The sequence below is a fragment of the Camelus dromedarius genome, chromosome 6 (assembly GCF_036321535.1).
Source record: "Camelus dromedarius isolate mCamDro1 chromosome 6, mCamDro1.pat, whole genome shotgun sequence".
Taxonomy (NCBI): Eukaryota; Metazoa; Chordata; class Mammalia; order Artiodactyla; family Camelidae; genus Camelus; species Camelus dromedarius.
The window spans coordinates 91,524,989-91,546,055 of NC_087441.1; the positions used below are offsets into that span (position 1 = coordinate 91,524,989).

Here is a 21,067-nt window from a genome sequence, read left to right on the forward strand (position 1 = left end):
TCATCCAGCCACGCCTGCTCTCTTGCCTGGCACATGCCTCAGTCTTTGGAATCCCGCCTGAATCATATTCTGTTCTGGAGGAAGGACAGGTGCAGAAGAATCTCAAAATTCCAGACTTAGAAGATGATCAGGAACCCAAACTCAACTCTGTCAACTCCCTGGGGTCCCCTGAGGAGTGTGGTTTTCTCAGAACCATCTGCCCTGTGTCAGGAGCAGACCAAGCCTCAGGTAGCTTAGAGAGGCTATCATGCAGCACATGCTTTGGACGGTTCTCAGTTATGACCTGCATGATCTTGAGACCCTTTTGTAACTCCTAACACTGTTTTCTCATACCTATAGTGATGGTTATTGACGACTGAGTTAATCCTCTTATAATGCTGAGGTGCTATTGTTCCTTGGAAAACAGAATATTTTGAGGGGATCAACTGTTTATCACTTCCCCCTAATTAAGTATGTTTTTAAAATTAGAAATGTTTCAGGGGGCACTCAGGTCCTCCTCTTGCACCAGTTCCTGGTGTTGGCAGTTTCTGCTCTGAGCTCCAGATCCTGATCCTGCCGGTGGTCTATGGTGATGCCAGTGTGTGCATGCTCTTCCTTGTGCACCGGTGTGGAAAGGAGACAGCCCTTCTCCTACATGAGGCTGCAACATTCTGACACTCAAAGCAGGCACAATGAAGAATCAGCTAGAGCCCCCGGTACCAGCTGTCCCAGGTAGAAACATCACCTTCACCACAGTGTTCCTGTGCTCCTATCAGGCCTTCACTACTCCCAGCAGGCCATGCATGAGCAGTGTGACAGGTGACTGCCTGTCCCAGCACAGCATGGTGGTGATGATCCCACCTTATCTGTTTGTCTTTGGAGGGTCCCCACACCTCTCTGAGCTTCACTTTGCTCTTCTCACAGGCAGGGTTGTACAGGCATGAACATCACAGTGTTATGATAGGTAGTCATGGTAGCTGCTCACCCACTGGCAGGCTCTGCCGAGAAGGCTGCTGGGAGTGCTGTGTGTCTTCACACTTGTCCTTCACTCTCCCCAATGAAAACACTCTTGGCCTTATCCTTCCCTGGCCTGTGGCCTTTCTGTTTTTGCAAAAGAACATGGAAACAATCTGCAAAGAAGTTTTGAGGTTCTGTCCATCTGGTCCAGGAAATGCTGACTCTGCTAGATGTGCTGTTGGGTGGGCTCTCATGGGAGAGGCTTGGGCAGGACTTCCCTTGGCAATAAGCTGCCCCACCCAGGCCTTTCCATGATCCAGAATCCTGGGACCAGAGTGCAAATCCCCAGCTCCCCACTTGTCAACAATGTGACATGGGCAACTTTCTCAAACCCAAGCTTTGTCCACCCAAGGTCATCAGAGATGGGGGATAACAGGATGTCCTGCACAGAGTGTCTGTGCAGATTAAGTGAGGTAGAACAGACAGAAGTGGTGGGGCCTGGCCCATTGGTTGGCAGAAGGGAGCTCACCATGTGCAGCAATTTCCGCGGGTCACCCAGCAATGTGCCCAGAGGCTTAGCCACTCCATCACTATCATGTGTCTGAAGTCCACTTAACCACATGGGAGAGAAACAAACACATATTCTGAGTGTAGCTGCCACAGGGAAAATTGTATCTGAGCGGGGAGTAATACCAGAGGGTGATCAGGATGATGGAAGATGCCCCCTGGGGTTGAGCAGAGTGGAGCTGCCCTCTGGAGCCTGGGGTTAGTGAGGATGGGCTTGTAGAAATGCCCCTCTCCTTTACCCATCAATGCTAGGTCCTGCGGGTACTGAGTCCCACAATCGGTGTGCTGCTAGTGCCCTCAGCACAGAGAAAAACCCAGGGGTTCCCACAAGGCTTCGGCCACGACCTCTGCTTCCTGAACTCCCATTCTGGTGACCCCACCTGGGATGCAGAGATGAGGTGAGGCAGGGGCTTGTGCTGTCAACACCACTGCTCTATCCTGGGAATCTGACACACAGTAGGTGCTCGGTAAGTCATTGTTGAATGAACAGCAATACTGGGCCAAGTTTCTGTGGGTGTCTGTGCCCCCAGATCAGGGACCCCTCAGGGCCCACCTCACAAGTGACATGAAAATAATAATGCCACCAGGAGCAATAACAGTTCCTCAGAATAAGTGGGCTTTTCCAAGCACTCTCCACCTGTTGCAAAGGCCTCCCAGCAGGGAAGTGGGCTGTCAGGGGCAACACTGCACTCTCCACTGTAACAAGGAGAAAGCCAAGGGCCACAGAGAGGAGTGCCTTTCCAGTGTCACTGCTCACTTTCCCACCTTTTGGGAGACTGGGAGGCTTTTCTACTACATTCTGGCTCTGAAGCCCCAATACTGTTTGGACATGCCTCCCTCCCTGGAGCAGGGAACCACTAAGTGACCTGTCACTTGTCACCAAGCAGACAGGCTCATTTCAGCTCATTGTGCCACCTGCAGGTTGTACTAGTAGCAGGATCCTCTGGGAGACATCACACTCTCCCAACCTGAAAACAGGTGAACAGCTCACAGGTTTCCTGGAGAGGATGGTCACATGGCCTTGATCTGGCCAATCAGCATTTTCCATCCTCCCTGGCCACTGTGATTGGCTCAGGGCTGGGCACCAGCCCAATCAGGCTCCACGGAGGTCAGGCCTAGTTACTGGAATCCTGGGAGCAGAGAAGTTCTATTTCAGTTGGGAGTTGAGGGGTGATGATGTCAGCCTGTGGCAGTTGGTGACTATCTTGCTCTCATAAAGGCAGAGCCATGTGAAGATGACACCAGTGGCAGAGCCCAGAGGTGGGGAAGGATGACTTCTGCTGATGTCACTGAGCACCAGGTACAGCCCTGCCTGAAGCTATCTCCCTTTGGATGTCTCAGTTAGGTAAGTCATTCTCTCCTGCCCTGTTTGCTTCTTTAAGCCACTTTGGTTTTCTGTCACTGGTTTTAAGAAAAAGTTTGACTATTCCTTCAAGCTGGCTAAATGGAGACCCTGGAACTGCAACAGTGTGGTGACAGGCAACAATGTGGCTAATAGACTCCAGAGGCCTCTGTTCAAACAGGGGATTGTAAATTACAAGGGAGAGTACACATGGCCTCAGTGAACAGATTTGCTAGTTGTAGCTCGCAGTTCCTGGATATTAGAGTGCATGCATTCAGCCAAGTCTCAACTCTGCTCTCACACCTGCTAACTCATACATCTCCTCTCCCACCTGCCCGGCCTAGTGGGGCTGGACACCCCCGAGCACCTGAAACAGCCCAGGGCTTTGTGTTGTTATTTACACAGGCTGCCCCCACTTCTGAGGGTGAGGGTGACTGGGTTCCAGTTTACAGAGAAAACAGACTAGACGGTCTCACTGGTGAGCTGTGGGGGTGGGACCCCAATCTACCATCTGACCTATGACTTCAGAGTGGACAGCCTCCCCACCCTCAGCCAGGATGCTTGCTAAGCCTAGGGGCTCAGGAGTCCTCCCTCCAGCACCCCTCCTGGAGGTGATTGTGGGGGGTGGCTCTTCCCTATACAACATTCACCCCTGCAGGGGCACACGTGTGACCTCACAGTCTGTCATCCCTTCCTTATGACCTGGACCTCCTTGGCAGGGCATGAGAGGTGCCTTGATGTGTGAGAACTGCAGTTCATGGGTGCATACGTGGGCAGGTGCACCATGACTGAGAGGACAGCACCCCAATTTAAGCCCCCTCCATGCTCAGATGATTACATCCTGGAATTGAGGGGTTCCCAGGGGTCAGGTGGCCAATTTTGGCCTTAGGGGCAAATTCTTATCACCCAGGGGGCTAATTTTTAAATTAAATTACACATTTACAATTCAATAGTCAAGCCCCTTTCTCAGCAGCCTTGTAGCCTCTCAGCTTTTACCCCTCGCTGTGACCATGTTCTTAGCTTCAAATTGAGTGCCATTATGGACATGAACATGTCCTGTCATGTATCACCTTCAGAGTAAGGGGCCACCCAAAACTCCCCTCCCTTCCCCTTGTCGATACCTCCACACAGGGAGTAGGGCCCTTTCGATGCAGTTGTGCAAATGTGTGAGCTAAGGGTTTAGAATGACCAGGCTAGGAGGGGTCTGCCCCACATGGCAGGGCAGGTGGGCTGGCAGGGGGTGATGGTTCACTTGTAAAACTCAGCTGGTGTCAGGCAGCGACAACAGACTGGCAGCCAAGGGCTGAGCTGGTGCAGAGTAAGCGGATTAAATGTGTTCACCCAGACGCCTCGGGTATGGCAGCCCTGGAGTAAGATTACAAGTGAGGAAGGTGGAGGGTCCCCAGTGCCTGGACCTCCACCTTCTAAAAATCAGGACTGAGATGTGGCTTTGAAATCAGAACACTGGGGTTCAAAGCTTCCCCCACCACTTGGTCAATAATTCAAAGCAAATGAGCCTCAGTTTTCTCATGTGTAAAATCGGAACATTGAAGCCTCTCCCTCTGAGGGTGTGGAGGGAAGTAAATGCGGTGACAGCAGAGCACAGGAGGTGTCTGGGCTGAGCCTGCACACAGGCAGGCCGTTGTTGCTGCCATGACCACCGTCTTCCAGGGCACGGTCTGCACACTCTCCCTGTGAAGGTCCAGAGAGTAAACATTCTAGGCTTTCAGGGACCTACAGTCCCTGTCACAACTACCACCCTCTGCTGTTGGAGGGCAAAGGCAGCTCCTGCAGTAGGTAATCCAGGCTCGCACCCCCGCTTCCTGGGATAATTATTCCTGAGATACAATTGTCACATAACTTTGTTGGCTTTAGGTGTGCAGCATAATGACTTGTTACATGTGCATATTGTGAAATAATCACTGCATTAAGTTTACTTGACGTCTGTCATCACCCATAGTCACACACTATTTTCCTTGTGATCAGAAATTTTAAGAGGTACTCTCTTAACAACTATCAAATGCACAGCGCAGTGTTGTTAACTACAGTCACCTTGCAGTACATTATGTCCCCAGGACTTGTTTATCTTTTAACTGGAAGTTTGTACATTTTGATTATCTTCCCGAATTTCAATCACCCCCTGACTCACCTCTGGCAACCACCAACCTGATCTCTGTTTCTATGGGTTTCGGTTTATTTTGTAGATTCCACATGTAAATTAGATCATAGGTATTTGTCTTTCTCTGTCTTATTTATTTCACTTAGCATAATACCCTGAAGGTCCATCCAAGTTGTCACAAATGGCAGGATTTCATTTTTTTAATGTCTGAATAAGATTCCATTATATATACATATATATGCGTCAAGTTTTCTGTATCCATTCATCTGTTGATGGACACTTAGGTTGTTTACATATCTTGGTTATTGTAAATAATGATACAGTGAACGTGAGGGTGCAGTTGTCTCATTGACATAGTGATTTCATTTCCTTTGGATATATTCCCAGCAGTGGACTTGCTGGATCATATGGAAGTTCTAATTTTAAATTTTGGGGGAGTCTTCTTACTCTTTTCCAGAGTGATGGCACCAATTTACATTCCCACCAACATTGCAGAAGTTTCCCTTTTCTTCACACCACCACCATCACTTGTTATCTCTTGTATTTTGATGACACCCACCCTGCCAGGTGGGAGGGGATATCTCATTGTGGTTTTGATTTGCATTTCCCTGATGGTGAGTGATGTTGAGCACCTTTTCATGTACCTGTTAGACATCTGTGTGTCTTCTTTGGAAAAATGTCTATTCAGTTCCTCTGCCCACTTTTTAAATCAGATTGCTTGTTTTTTGCTGTTGAATTGTAAGAGTTATTTATATGTTTTGGGTGTTAACCCCTTATCAGATATATAGTATGAAAGTACTTTCTCCCCTTCTGTCTGTTACCCTAATCTCTGCTTTCTGGATGACAGGGGTCCAGGCACTTGGGAATCTCTGCTTCTCACATGTTTCCAATGGTGGGTGGGTGAGGGCTGTGTTGTGATAAAACTGTGCACAACCGTGGGTCACTACCCCTTCTTTTAGAAGGTGGGCTCTGAAGAGTGCAGTGTGGGCAGGGATGTTTCCCTGAAGTCATCATTTGGATGGTCATGTGCCCTGGAACTCACATCTTCTAGCCCGGATGTGATGGGGGAATTTGCAAAGGGAGGACCTTGCAGCTAAGAGACTGACCAGGTGCTCTTTTGTCTTGTTGGAAGGACCTGGAAACAAAGTTGTGTGGAACAGGGACTCCTCCAGGTCACAAGGCTCAGTTCAGACTTCTGGGATGCAGAGACCTGCTCTGAGCCACTGTCACTGAGGAGGGAAGGGCCTCAGGCAGGAGGGAGGGGTTGCTGGATTTCACTTGCCCTGTTTGTCACGTATCAGCTCTGGTGATGTGTGGCAAATGGGCTTAGCTTTGGGCATGTAAGAGGAGAGGTTCCTGGGGAAGGGCTGGCTTTTTCCTCTGATTGAGGTCCAACTGTGTGCCAAGCACAGCAGTCCTCTGAGTCAGAGCTGGAAAGCCAGGCACAGAGAGGTCAGGGAGTTTCCAGGTCACACAACATTAGGGGCATCATTAGGGTCTGATGCAGACCTGACGCCCAGCCTACATTCTCTCTCCTTTCCCAGGACAATCATGATCCCACATGTCAGCATCACCCAGAGAGGCCCAGGTATGGGCACTGGGATCTTTCCTGCCTAACATGCCAGGAGCCTTAAGAGGGAGGACAAGACACTTCCTGAGTCCATGATGCCCAGAGGCTGCTCTCAGCGAGAGGCCCAGCACACACTCTTGGATGAATCCTAGCTCTGTCCTGAGTCACTCTGTCCTCCCTGCCTCAGTTCTTCTGCCCACATGGGGCTGGAAACAGCAGCCACTTCACAAGGGTCTAAGGAACCTCCAGGATCCTGGAAGCAGTGCCCTCACACAGGGAGCATGGTGGGGTCAGCCTCCATTGTCTCCTTAACTTTTCCTCACCTCTTTGCTGGATGAGGAGTCCTAGCGGGGCCCTGGCTTGTCCCAATTCTCACCCCAGATCAGGGTCCAGCAGGGGGTGGTGTCCAGGCTGGACTCTGTCCTCTGCCCCTTCTGGGCACCCTCATTCCCTACACCTTGGCTGCCTGGACACTGTCTTCCAGGGGCCACTCTATGCCTCCCACACCTACCTAGCATCCACCCACCCTGGGTTACTCCATCGCCCTCTGGCCCTTGGACACACACCTACTCCGTGTTGAGTGGAAATGAGGTGACAGACATGCTGGGCCTCCTGGACAGTCTGGGGGAGCCCGATATCCCCATCCTGCCCACCGCCCCAAGAGCCCAAGTTGGGGAGAGGGTGTGCCTCCATTCATACTCTGATTTGCTCAGATTCTCAGCACCTACTTTGCTGGGTGGATATGGGGGCAGAGGGATGATGTGAAAGCAGGAGAGCTGGACAGCAGAGCATGAGAAGGGGGCTAGCCCAGGCTGGTCTCATAACCCCCTTAGCCTTGGCTTTCTCATCTTTAAAGTGGGACAGACTTTTGTGAGGTGAGCAGGATCCTGACCCATAGCCAGGCACTGTCCTACACGCATAAGAGAAGATCACTGGCTCCTCATGAAAATCTGTGGGGCAGGGACAGGCATTATCACACATTTCTGCAGAAGAAGTAACTGAGGCACAGAGAGAACAGGGGAGGTGACCACCCCAGATTACAGAGCCCAGGTCATCTGGTTCCAGTGTCCAGGCTCATGGGCAGTGCCCACTCTGGGTTTCCTTCCTCCCTTCACCCTCCACTGGGACCCATGGCTGCAGCCTCATCTCAGTGTGATTGTTCAAGGGGAGCAGGATGGGGGCACTGAGGGCCCGTTTCTCTGAGCACTGCTTTCCCAGAAGTCTCAAGGGGTTGACTTTATTCACTACTGGACACCCAGGCCTGGGCCCAGGCCAGCCACACTGCAAGGCCTGAATCAATGATTGTTGAGTGAATACCTGAACCTCTGCATGTACCTGCATGTTGCTCCCATTTCCTCATCTCCACAGCTGGCTACCCGGCCAAAACCTTATGTCATCAGGCCTCTGCCAGTGACAGTCAAGGGGACCAGAGCTGCTCATCTGGGGACAGGGAGCCTCAGGGGCCCTGTGTCTGTCCCAAGCATCTCCTGGGCCAATTCAGAGGGAAGCCCAGCCAGCTTCCAGGAACAGCAATCAGGTCCCAATCCCAGGGGTGTAGAGTAGGTCTTGAGGGGTGTTTCCTGAGACTGACTTTGTGTATGAAGGGGTCCTGGGGGTCAGGCTGTTTTCAACCTCCATTCCAGGCCCATACCCCTGCTGGCAGCATGGAGCTAGTCATAAAGGGCACAGGCTGTGGGGCCAAGGATATAGCAGGGCTCTGCTCCCTCTCTGTGGCTCAGTGTCCTCATCTATAACAGAGAACTAGTAACAGGGCAATGGGAGGGCTCACTGAGACCCTCCTCTGTGGCTTTGGTTGGACACTGCCCTCTCTCTGCTCAGTGCCCTTCTCTGTAATAGAGAACTAGTAACATTTTTCTTAGCCCCTTTTGGCCCCATTTTTCTGAGTCACTTTCCACATTGAGCCCAGGGCTTTCACAGAGATCACAGACTTGGGAGGTAATCAGAGTGTGGTCTCAGCCCTAGTGGTCCCAACTGAGGCCAGAGGAACTTCAGGAGGGGTGGGAATCCAGAAGTGCTTCATGGAGGAGGTGAGATCTAAGCTGTGTCCCCAAGGATGAGCTGTCATCCAGCTGAGGCCTGGCACTGAGCAGGACCCATGTACATGGTGAATGAGGGTGTGAATGAATGAATGGGCACCCCTCTAACAGAGAGTGAGGGGGGAAGTCCCCCAGGCCAAAGCAGGAAACACAGGGCACCCTGGGGGAACAGAGGGCGGGGCTGCAGTGTGATGCCTGCCTCACCCTTTATGGGTGTCTTGCCCCCACTTTAGCCTGTGTTCTGGTGGATTGGGAGCCCTTGCCTCTCCTCTGCTCCAGGATCCTGCTCTTCATTCCCAGCCACACCCACCTGTGTCACCTCAGTGTCCCCAAGTGGACCTGGACCTGTCTTGTGGGAGATTGTGAAGAGGGATTTGGTGTGCAGCCCAAGACTGAAGTGGGAGGGAAAGGATAATAGGGACCTTCAGAGGGGATCATGGGCTGGGGGAAATCGGAGGGGTGGGGAAGGCAGAGACTCAGGGCTGAAAGATCCTGCTAGTGGTGGCTCCTTCACAAGGGGCTTCACAGGGAGGAAGCATTCATGGGGTAAAGGCAGAGCTCAGTTTGGGGCTCGCTGACATGGAACAGCTCATCACAGAGACGTCCAGAGGAGCTGGATATAGGGAACAAAGTTGCCACTGATGTCAGGGTCAGAGCCTGAGACCCAGATGAGGTGGGGCGGTGGTGCAGGGTAAGGGGCTTGAGGATGTCAAGATGTTCATTCATTGGGGTCCTCAGGGTGGGGACCTTCATGTTCATTTCACATGGTGCCTGACAGAGCTAGACTTAGGGAGCTCACTGAGTAGACACGTGCTGACAACCTAGAGTCTCCTGTTTCCACATAAAGTCCCTGGTGTGAAGCCAGCTGGCACTCTTTAGAGTCATACACCCTCACCCCTGGGCTCTCTGTGTGCCTAGAGCCCAGTGGCACTTTACCTCCCACTCCCCACTGCAGGACCCTTTGCACACCTGCATTTCCACAAGCTATAAAACATCTTCTCTTGCTGTGTGTTTCCCCTATGAAAACTCATTGCCCTAGGAAGAGAGGCCTCACATCCTGCCCTTATTAAAGTGGTAAAGCCTGTTGTTCAGAGAAGCCCCTGTCAGATCTCACAACCAACCAGGTACCTGTGCAAGAATTGATCATGCAGCCCCCTCCTCCTTGTGTGCACAGCACCCCCCCAATAACAGACCCCACAAACTCAACCTTGGCCCTCGTGTAGGCAACTCTTTCCTGTGTGGCTTGATGTTGCCTATAGCAGTGTCCCTATTAAACTTTCCTAAACCCTTCTCAGATGCTGGTAATTCTTTACCAACCCAAGTAACTAGCCCGCCATTGTGCCCACAACACCTGAAACAGAATTGGATAAATTATGCAGATTGATGATGCAGGTTAATTTGCTATAAAGGTGAAATCAAGGTTTACAAATAAAAGCAACATACATACTCACGGCAGGACTAAGAACTCACACGGATAACTAAGACCCTCCACTCGCATCCCACTGTGGCCTCAGGGCCTTTGCGCTGGCTGCTCTTTCAACCAGGATCTCTCTCTGCCTGCTTCTTAAACACCTCCAGGAATCTGCTCAAATGTCCTCCCTGACCTTATTTTTCTCCATGGAACATATCACCTCCGGACACTGTGCATATTTTACTTAATTTTCTCTGTGTCCCCCACCAGGCTGTCTGCTGCATGAGAATGGAGACCTGCCTGCTTCACTACCTGCTGTGCCCGGTATCTGGAACCCGCCCAACACACAGTAGGACGTCAGCGAATGTGTGACGGGTGTGTGATCACTGTAGGCCACAGACAAAAGTCTTCCCAGCAGTGAAGGTAAGAGTCATTCATTCTCTACTTACTGAGCCCTACTCTGCACTGGATACTGACCTGGGTGGGAGGCATGCAGTGGATGAGACACAGTGAGCACACACAGCATGTTAGGAGGGACACGTGCTCTGGAGAGCACACAGGGCTGGGGGAAGTCAGGAGTGCAGGAGTGGAGGAGAAGTGGGCGAGGTGGAGACAGTGGTGGCAGAAGAGACAGAGTTGGGGCCCAGGTCTTGCAGGGCTTGATGGCTCCTGTGAGGGCTTTTCCTCAGGGCAGTGGAACCATAGCTGGGCGTGGAGCAGGGGCCTGGGTCCTGAATGCTATGCAGGAAATGGAGAAGTTGTCTGCTGGGGAGATGTGCGTGGAGGAGGCTGTCCCTGTAGACTGTGCAGGCAGGGAAGGCTCCTCTGAGGGGGTGACATCTGAGCTGAGCCCTTGTATGGACCGTGTTTCCACCTTCTGTAGACTGGATGCTTTCGTCTGCCCTGCAGGCCTATGCAGGACACACCCTGTTCTCAGTCACCTGGACTTGGCCTCCTGCCTCCCTTGTGGGCCCTCCCACCCCAGAAGGAGTCCTTCTAGATCTAACACACTACCTCCTCCACTGGACTTGGACTCACACTGAGCCACTGTCCACCTGCCCAACTCACCCAGAGTCAAGTCCAGACACTTGGGGGAGCCCCTCCACCCTAGAGCCCATGAACTTACTCAAATGGCCAGTCCTCAGCCTGCTCACATGCCTCACCCTCCCCTCCTGCAGAAACCCTGTGACAGATCCTGTCCACAGCACCCTGCTCCTCCGATCCTGACCCCAGGCTTTCCCATGGGGTGTGACCCCGCATGGGGTGCAGTCCCCTCCTCCAGTCTGGTGAGTAGAAACTACCTTTTCTTTTTTCTTTTGTTAATATATTTATTTTTTAATTTTTATTTTATTGAGTTATAGTCAGTTTGCATTGTTGTGTCAATTTACAGCATAGAGCATAATTTTGTCAATTGTGTTTACTCTTTCAAGAAACCATCTCTTGGCTTGATTTTTTCAAATGTTTCTAATATCTCTATTTTATTTATTTCCTCCCTGATCTTTATTATTTCCTTCCTTCTGCTTACTTTTGTTATTTTTTGCTCTTCTTTTTCTAATTCTTTTAGGTGGTAAGTTTGATTGTTTATTGCAGTTTTTCCTCTTTTTTGAGGTAGACCTGATTCTCTCGCTATAAACTTCCCTCTAAGCACTGCCTTTTCTGGATCCCATAGGTTCTGTGTGGTTGTGTTTTCATCATCATTTGTCTCACTGTGTTTTTTTATTTCTTCTTTGATTTCATCATCCACCCATTTTTTTTTAAGTAGTATGTTGTTTAATCTCCATGCTGTCATTTATTTCTCCTTTATTTTTCTGTAGTTAATTTCTACTTTTATGGTATTGTGTTCAGAAAAAGTTGCTTCAAATATTTTCTATCTTCTTCAAATTGTTAATGCTTCTTTTGTGCCAAAGTATATGATCTATCCTAGAAAATGTGGTACGTGCGCTTGGGAAGAATGTATATTCTATTTTAGGGAAATATAATGTTCTCAAAATATTAACCAAGACAAATTGTTCTATTTTATCATTTAATTTCTATGTTGTCTTATTAATTTTATGTATGGAAGATCTGTCCAGTGATGTTAATGGATAGTTAAAGTCTTCTACCATGACTGTATTCTGATCAAATTTTCCCTTTTTATCTGTTATGTATTTAGGTGATCCTATGTTGGGTTCATATATGTTAATGAGTGTAATATCTTCATCTATGACTCCTTTAATCATTATAAAATATCCTTCTTAATCTTTCTTTATAATCTTTGTTTTAAAGTCTATTTTATTTGAAATCACTGTTGATATTCCTGCTTTCTTGTCATTTCCATTTTTGTGGAATATCTTTTTCAATCCTCTCACTTTCAATCTATGTGTGTCCTTCTCCCTAACGTGGGTCTTTTGTATAAAGTGTATTGTAGATACTTGCTTTATTATCCACTCTGCACTCTATGTCCTTTGATTAAAGCATTTAGTCCATTGACATTTATAATAATTATTGATAGATATGTGTTTATTATATTTTGAACTTTGTTTTTCAGTTGATTTTGCATTTCCTCTTTGTTCCTTTCTTTATCTTTTTGTGGTTTGATAATTTTCCTTTTTATTATCTTGGTGTCTTCTTAGTTTTGTGACTCTATTGTAACTTTTTGGCTTGTGGTTACCCTACTTTGTACATATATTAACCCATTACTATATCTGTTTGTTTTAAACAGATAGTAATATAAGCTCAAACTCATCCTACCAAGAACAAAAGAGAGAGAGAGAGAGAGAGAGAGAGAGAGAGAGAGAAACCTGTACATTTTCTTGTTCTCCTCCCCCACCTTTAATGATTTAGATGTCCTCTTTTATGATTTCATGTTTATTCTGTTGTAATTCATTGTAGCAATCACCTTTCCAATCATGGTTTTCTCCTTTTTGTAGCATCCTGCTTCTTTTCTGTTTAGAGTAGGTCTTTCAATATTTCCTTTAGCATAGGTTTAGTGTTGCTAAATTCTTTTAGTTTTTGCTTGTCTGTGAAGTTCTTTATCTCTCCTTCTATTCTAAAGGATAGCCTTGCTGGATAAAGTATCGTAGGCTGCATCATTTTTTCATTCAGGACTTTGAATATTCCTTGCCCCTCCCTTCTGGCCTGTACTGTTTGTGTAGAGAAATCAGCTGAAAATCTTATGGGGGTTCCCTTGTATCTCATTCTTTGTTTTTCTCTTGCTGCCTTTAGAATCATTTCCTATTCTCAACCCTGGTCATCCTAATTGTAATATGTCTTGGTGTGGGTCTGTTTGGGACCTCCTTGTTTGGGACGCTCTGTGCTTCCTGTACTTGGATATCTGATTCCTTCTTTAGGTTTGGGAAGTTTTCAGTCATGATTTCTTCAAATACCTTTTCAATCCCCTTTGTTCTTTCTTCTCCTTCTGGGACCCCCATTATGAGTAGGTTGGCATGCTTTATGTTATTCCATAGGCCCCTTATATTGCTTTCATTGGTTTTTATTTGTTTTCTCTCAGCTGTTCTGTTGTCCTGTCTTCTAAGTCACATACTCATTCCTCTCAATTATCTAGCCTACATTTTACAGCCTTTAGCTCAACTCTCATCTCAGCAAATGAGTTTTCCAATTTTCACTGGCTCCTCTTTAGAGTTTCAATTTCGTTTTTTGACATATTCTCTGTCTCTATAGACAATCTCTTTTAGTTTCTTCAGTACTTTAATCACTCCTTTCTTGATATCATCTAGTAGACTATCAATGTCTATTTCATTGATTGTTCTTTCAGGGGATTTATCTTGTTCTTTTAATTGAGAGAGGTGGCTCTGCTTCTTCATCTTGCTTATATCTCTCTGGCACTATGGCTTATGGAGTATCAGTTATCTACTGTCGTCCTTTAGGAGTTTATTTATTTATATAAAGTGGATGCAGAAATAAAACTAAGAACAAAGAAATTAGTTTTAAAAGCAGTATAATCAATAACAGAAGAACATATTGAAACAAGATAACAATTGAGTTGGGATGAATTTTTAAAACATTAAAGGAAGAAAAATATTTGAGAACAGAGTATAATCATAACAGAAGAACAAAACAAAGATAAAAATGAAATTGGACAAATTGAAAGATAATAATATTAGTATTTTAAAAGAAAATTTTAAAAGGGATTAAAAATAGAAATATAAAAATTATTTAAGAAGTAACATTTAAAAAGTAAAAGAAAATGGAACAGAAAAAGAAGAGAGGATGTTCCCGTGGAGATTGTGTGCCCTTAATAATTTTATCAAGAGGTCTTTCTTAAATAAGTGTGGTTGCCAAGTCTTACTTCTGTGCCTTTTGTCTGTTATCCCTTTGGTTATGGATGTGGCCGTTAACCTGTTAACCAGAGCCTACCCTGGCTATTGAATGGGGACTCCTATTTGTTTTGTGGTTGTCACAGCTCCTGCCCCTGCCTTGTTTCATGAACTCAGCTCATTGGTTCCAGAGACCCTCTGGTCACACCCTTGGTCTGTGCTGCTCCCAGTGCCTGTAGGTAGACATGTCACATCTTCTCCCAATGCTGCATCTTGGTGCTGCTCTCCTGCATGGTAGGTGGGCAGGGTGTGCCCCTTCCCAATGCCGTGTCCAGGTGCAGCAGTCCTGCACAGTATTTGGTTTGGTTGCTCCCTTGTTCAGTGCTACTCCCCACTCCACATCTGTTCCACACTCTGTAGGTGGTCTTGAGGCAAATGGCCACACCAGCCCTAGTCCCTGCTCTTTGTCAGAACTCTGCTCCTTGTTCATTTGTCTTAGAGGTGCGAGTTCATAGACGCACTAGGACAGAACCTTCCTATATGTCTGGGGATGTAAACAAGTCTCAGTCCCACCTATGAGGCTGCAGAACTGCCAGGTACATATTCAGGTTTCAACCCTGCCTCTGCCTGGGTGGGTATGATGGCTGTGGCTGAGCCTCATCACTCTTCTTCTGAGAAATCACCACTTATGTTGCTGTGGGTCAGCAGAGACAAAGGACAAAACTCTCCTTCCCTCAGGCAAGCCAGCAATGTTGCTTTGCTTTATTTATTTTTTCTTATTTTATGGGGGGCCCAGGCTGTTCTGATCTGTATACAATCCAAGCAGTTGTCCACAGCACACTGTAGTCCCCCAGGGTTACCTCTGTACAGTCAACCAGAGTCTGCTTGGATCCAGCAGTCTGTCCCTTCCCATCCCTGATTCACTTCTAGGTTTGGGGGTTGTTGACACACTTTGTGCCCATGTAACTTAATTGTGTCAGTCAAGGGCGGTTGTGTACACATCTGAGCCTCAGAGGTTCCCTGTCCATTCTGCTGACCTCTCCGTTGGAAAGGGGGAGACCCAGTCAACCAGCACTATCCCTCCTTTGCTGCTCCCTCTTCAAAGGACCAACCCCAAGCCATTTTGCATTTCTTCCTTCTTTTTTCCGTTTCTCCTACCAGATTGGAGGCACATTTTGTCTTTTGAAGATGGCAATGTTTTATCAAAGTTCAGCAGATGTTCTGAGTGGATGGGTGTGTCTGTGAATGTCAGTCTTGGTTTATTTATTGGAGAGGATAAGATACAAGTATCCTTCTACTCCACTATCTTGGCCTTTCTCCAAGAATATGCACTCTTAATAATTTTGTCATAAGGTTGTTTTTAATTATGGGTGGTTGCCAAGTCTTCCTTCCATGCCTTTTGCCTGTTATCCCCTTTGTTGGTGGTGTGGCTGGTGTTCTGGTGGCCTGAGTCTGCCCTGGCTATTGAGCAGGAGCTCCTTTTTTTCCTGTGGTTGTCACACTCCTGCCCATATCCTGCTGTGAAAACTCCACTTGCTGGTTCCAGAGGCCCTCCAGTCGTGCTCCTGGTCTGTGTCCCAGCATCAGTTTGTGGGTGGTCTGCACCCCCACCAGATGCCTGGTCCCAGCACCACACTTGTGCAAGGTAGTTGGCAGGTAGCTCCCCTGCCGCATTAGGTCCATGCTTCATAGGTGGACTCAGAGAAAACAGCTGCACTAGCCATCACCCCTGCTCTGTTCCAGAACACTGCTTCTTGTCCATTTGTCTTAGAAAAGCCAATTCAGAGAGGCATTGGTGTGTAATGGTCCCCTCTGCTTGGGACTGTAAACAAATCTCAGTCCCACCTATGAGGTTGTGGAGCCCCTAGGTAGGGATTCGGCTTTTGACCCCTCCTTCACCTGGGAACCATGAACCAGAAAATATGGTGGCTATGGCTGAGCCTTGACACTCTTCTCCCAAGAAGTCTCCAATAATGGCACTGTGGGTCTGTGGACACAAAGGCTACGGATCCCCTTCCCCCCAGGGCACACCAGCAGTGTTGCTTTGCCTTTTTTTTTTTTTTTGGATTTTATGGGGTACCCAGGCTGTTCTAATCTGTATACTCTCCCAGCCATGGCACACAGAACATTGCAGTCCCCCAAGGTTTCCTCTGTACAGTCAGCCTGAGTCCTCTGCTCGACTCAGACAGCCTGTCCCATCCCACCTCTGCTGGTTCACGTCTAGGGCTGGGGATCGTTGGGGCTCTTTGTGCCCAATTAACTTAGTTCTGTCAGTCAAAGGCTATTGTGTACAGATCCGAGCCGCAGATGTTCCCTCTCCATCTTGCTGAACTCGCCATTGGAGTTGGGTAGGCCCAGTGTATTAATGCTATTACTCCTTTGCAGCTCCCTCCTCATAGGAATGGTCCTGAACTATTTTCCTTTTTCTTCTTTTCTTCTACCAAATTTGTGGAAAATTTTATCTTTTGAAGAAGGCAATATTCTGTCAAAGTTCAGCAGGTGTTCTGGGTGGTGGGTGTGTCTGTGGATGTCACTCTTGGTGAATTTGTGGGAGAGGGTGAGCTCTGAGCATCTTTTTTACTCCACCATCTTTCCTCCTCCTTCACTTTTTCTTTTGATTGGAACACTTAGTCCATTGACATTTATAGTAGTTATTTTATAGATGTGGTTTTATTGTCATTTTGAAATTTGTTTTCCAGTTGATTTGGTATTTCTTATTTGTTTCTTTCTTTTAATTTTTTTTTTCATTTTTGTCATATGATAAATTTCTTTTCTATAAGCTTGGTTTCTTTTTGGGTTTTATGACTCTTTATATACTTCTGATTTGTGGTTATCTTGTCTTTCAAGTATGGTAACCCCTTACTTCATCTGTTTGGTTTTAGTTGATAGTCATTTAGGCTCAAGTGCATCCTAAAAAGAAAGAAGACAAAAAGAAAGAAGAAAAAAAAAAAGGGAACAAAATCTATATTCTCTTGCTCTCCTCTTTCACCTTTTATGATTTTGCTATTCTCTCTTTCTTTCTTGCTTTCTTTATTGACTTACTGACTTATTTATATCTTCATGTTTTCCCTTGCAATTCACTGTATTTATTGCATTTCCAATTATGGTTTCCTAATTTCTATAGCTTCCTGTTTATGTTTTATTTAGATTAGAACTTTCAATTTTTTTTTTAGCATAGATTTAGTACTGCTGAATTCTTTTAGTTTTGCTTGTCTGTGAAATTCTTTCTCTCTCTTTCTGTTCTAAAGGAGAGTCTTTCTAGATAGAATATCCTAGTTTGCAGCCTTTTCTCATTCAGGACTTTGAATATATATTGCCACTCACTTCTGGCCAGAAGTTTTTATGTAGAGAAATCTGCTGAATGCTTATGGGGCTCCCTTGTAACTAACATTTTGTTTTTCTCTCACTGCCTTTAGAATATTTTCTTTATCTTTAACTTTAACCATTTTAATTATAATATGTCTTGGTGTAGGTCTGTTTGGTTTCTTCTTGTTTGGGACCCTCTGTGCCTCCTGTACTTGGATAATTCTTTCCTTCTTAAGGTTTGGAAAGTTTTCAGTCATGATTTCTTTAACTATCTTTTCAATCCCCTTTTCTCTTTCTTCTCCTTCTGGTACCCACTATTATGCATAGGCTGGCGCACTTTATATTATCTTGCTTTAATTGGTTTTTATTGGCTTTTATGTCTGCTGTATTGGGTTATTTCTTTTATCTTGTCTCCTAAGTCATTTATTCATTCCTCTGCATTATCTAGTCTGTTTTTGATTGCCTGTAGTTGAATTTTCTATTTTTAACTAGCTCTTCTTTATAGTTTAAATTTTCTTTTCAAAGTTTTCTGTCTCTATTGATAGTCTCTTTTAGTTCTTTCAGTGTGTTGATCATTCCCTTTTTGAAGTCTACTAGACTATCAGTCTATTTTACTGTTTGTTCTTTCAGGGGATTTCTCTTGTTCTTTTAATTGAAAGTGGTTCCTCGGCTTCTTTATTTACTTATATTTCTCTGGCTCTATGTATTTCTTCTAGACCCGTTTCTGAGCTGTGGTGTGTAGTAGGCAAGGTGGGAGCACTTCAGTTGTGAAGAAAAATAGGCAGGAGATTTCCACTGGGGAGTTCCCTCTGTGGTGTTGTCTGTCACTTGTTATGCAGACTTACAAAGTACTATTTGTTGATGTTGGCTTTATCCCTGCTTTAGCTATGGGAATGTCAGCCACCTACTCTGGTGCCCCTCAGGTTCTGAGCCCCAGGAAACATCAGTGCAGATCCAGCAGTGTCAGTCCCTTGGACCTGCCTTAGCAAGTGTGTAGTCACACACATGAATTTGTGGTCCACTACAGGTTCAGCTCAAACCCCAATCCCGCATCCACATATGGAACCATACACCACCCTGTTGTAAATACCCTCACTGGCCACCCTTCTTGAGTCAGAACTCCACTCACTGCCTGTAAGTCCCAGAGGTATGGATCCACAAAGTGACCAGAGAGAGCAAATCCACCCTCTCTGCCTGGGGCTGTAAACAAATCTCAGTCCCGCCTGTGAAGTTGCAATTGCACAGGATATGGATTCAACATTCAGCTCTGCTTTTGTGCAGCAGTGTTGGCTATGACCAAGCCCCATTTCTCTTCTCATGAGAACACACCAACAATGGAGCCAAGTGGAGAAAGTGACTTTGGCACAGCCATGCATCATTCCTCCCCCATTATACCAACATTGGTGCTTTTTTATGAGAGTTTCAGTCTGTTCTGTTCCACACACACACACACACACAGCCAGAGCTCACAATGCCCTCTAGTTTCCTGATGCTGCCTCTCTGCAGTGTGACCCAGCCCTCTGCCTGGGCTCTTCACTGACTCCAGTAGCCAGTCCTGGCTCATCCCTGCTAGTTCATGTCTAGGGCTGGTCATCACAGGGACCCTCTGTGTCAGTATTCCCCAGTTCTGCCTGCCATGCAGTTGCCACTGTCTCCTCCAAACCTTGGAAGCTCTGCTTCTTTTCTAGCTGATCTCCCAGCTGGAGAGGTTGTGTCCCAGTGTGAGGGTGCCTTTCTTCCTATGCTACTTTTTCCCTGCAGGATCAGTCCTGCACAGAATTTGTCTTTATTCTTTTTATTCCTTACCATATTTTGTGAGAATCTTCCTGTATTTCAAAATGAGAGACACTCTGCCAGATTTCAGGAGGCTTCTGTGCAATTCAATGTTTTTGTAGATGTAATTCTTTGTGTATTTGTGGGAGAGGTCAAGCTGTGAGTCTGTCTACTCTGTCACTTTGGCTCCTTCAAATTTTAAAATAGGGCTAGGTCTTTCTTAATTACTCTCAACAAGCTGTTGTAGTTTCCAGCGTACATGTCTTGTAATTTTTCCTTGCCTCTATTGGATGCTGATTCAGAACATACACAACCTTCTAGAGAAACCTGTCCCACCCTGCCATTTGCTGCCAACTAGCTGGCCTGTGTCTGAGTCACCAAAAGGTTTTGTTCTTTATCTGATTCTTAATTCTTTAGAATTTATCATTTTACTCTCATAAATGTTGATTGTACTTGTAACAAATACTTTAAAATAAAAATAATAAACTTTATGCTGTGGATGCAATATGAATGAATCTCAAGTAACATATGCTTTAAATACCTTAGAATTAGTAAAGCAATATAGATACATTATGAACACTTGAAATGTTGCCTAAAGGAAAAGTGCAGAGATTGGCAAATCCCACCCCCAGAAGTGACCATCATGAATGGCTTGGTGAACATCTCTCAGTCTCTATCTCTCTTATTCTCTCTGCCTCTGTCTCTCACACACCACAAGATTCATTTACATCTATGATGATTTGACACATATGTGGTCATAGATGGCATCTGGGATGTAGATGATGGATTAACAAGCATCCAAACTGAGGGTTTCCTTGACATCAGGTAAAGTCCTAGCACTCATTTTTCCAGCTGCACAACAATCATTCCTCCATGTGAACCAGAACTGATGAATCCCACCCCCTCTCCATGAACATTAGTGTTGCTTCCAATCTCCTACTAGTTAAACCAGAACTTTGATGAACATCCTTGAAAAGACGTCTTTGAAAAATTGTGCAAGAATTTTAGTATGATCAACACTAAGCATCAGCACTACTCGGAAAGGGGTGAACTTGTGGAACTGTAATTCATCCTGCATACTGTTCTCCCAGAGACGAGTGTCTGCTCACTCTTCGCTCCAGGGGATCTACTGTGGCCTCTGCCTCCTCATGTCACTAGAGCTGGTTGTCACCAGGCTAAGTCCTGCCAGTGTGATGGTGACCAATGCTGTCTCCAAAGTGTGTACATCTGTGTGCATCCTCACTTGAGAAGTCAAGCACCTCTAATATACACTGGCCACCTGCATTGCCTCTTGTTGGAATTGCATGTGTTTGTTCTGTTTCTGTTTAGAACACAGTGTTTCAAGAAGTTTTTGGACCACAGGGATGTGAAACCTTTCTCTGACTTTAGGTTATGAAAAATGATTTTTCCAGGTTGTGGTTTGTCTTTCATGGCTTTTGAATATTATTATTTTTTATTTTGTAGGTTATGTTTTGCCACAGGAAGAGGTAAGCATCTCCCTTCTGGCTCTGGTTTCACACATAGAATAGCAGTGCCTATCTCGAGATTATGCACATAGTTACTAAAAATTTTCATTTTGTACATCTCATGTTTAATCCCCCTGGGTTTCCCTTTCAAATAACCAAAATGCTACTTCAAGTTAAAAAAAAAAAAAACCAGTCCCTTGTTAAAATATGAGAGCAGACACAAACAGCCACCTTTTGTATGATTTCATTGATAGGGAACATCCA

General features: G+C 46.2%; 1 long non-coding RNA gene across 4 annotated transcripts in view; it reads left to right on the plus strand.

Annotated features, from left to right (window-relative positions):
• Positions 1 to 1,101: 1,101 nt before the first annotated feature.
• The window catches only part of LOC135321560 (uncharacterized), a 38,395-nt gene continuing 18,429 nt past the window's right edge, over positions 1,102 to 21,067 (plus strand). For 2 of the 4 annotated variants that reach the window (XR_010381423.1, XR_010381421.1), the window contains exons 1-4: positions 1,103 to 2,848; positions 10,273 to 10,425; positions 11,181 to 11,288; positions 20,802 to 20,824. This is a non-coding gene — a long non-coding RNA (uncharacterized LOC135321560). Of the gene's footprint in view, positions 2,849 to 10,272; positions 10,426 to 11,180; positions 11,289 to 20,801; positions 20,825 to 21,067 lie in introns of all 4 variants that reach the window. The other 2 variants (XR_010381420.1, XR_010381422.1) reach the window with 2 other exon arrangements.